Source organism: Arachis ipaensis, chromosome B06, assembly GCF_000816755.2.
Source record: "Arachis ipaensis cultivar K30076 chromosome B06, Araip1.1, whole genome shotgun sequence".
In the NCBI taxonomy this organism is placed as follows: Eukaryota; Viridiplantae; Streptophyta; class Magnoliopsida; order Fabales; family Fabaceae; genus Arachis; species Arachis ipaensis.
Window position 1 is genome coordinate 94,039,528 of NC_029790.2, and position 359 is coordinate 94,039,886.

Consider the following 359-nt stretch of genomic DNA (forward strand, 5'->3'; position numbering starts at 1 on the left):
AAATATTTTATTTTGTTATTTCTAAAACTTGAACCTAAAGTATTTTAATTAAATAATAAGTCACTTACTATCTTAAGTTCTTAACTTATTGCACATTTATGTGTGTTATAAATATTTAAGAAATAAAAGATTGTGTTGTCTGTTCATATATACTAGCTGTACAAAAATATTATGTATATATTAAAATTAGAGTCGTTAAAATAGATTAAGTTTATCGAGTCAATTTGTTTATTTATTTAAATAAGTAAGTTTTGTCTTTAAATTAAGCCCATTTAAATTTTGAATTAAAAAAGTTGAGTCTGATTAATCTAAAAAAATGATGAATTTAATGGACTAATTTACGGACTAAACGGGACCGT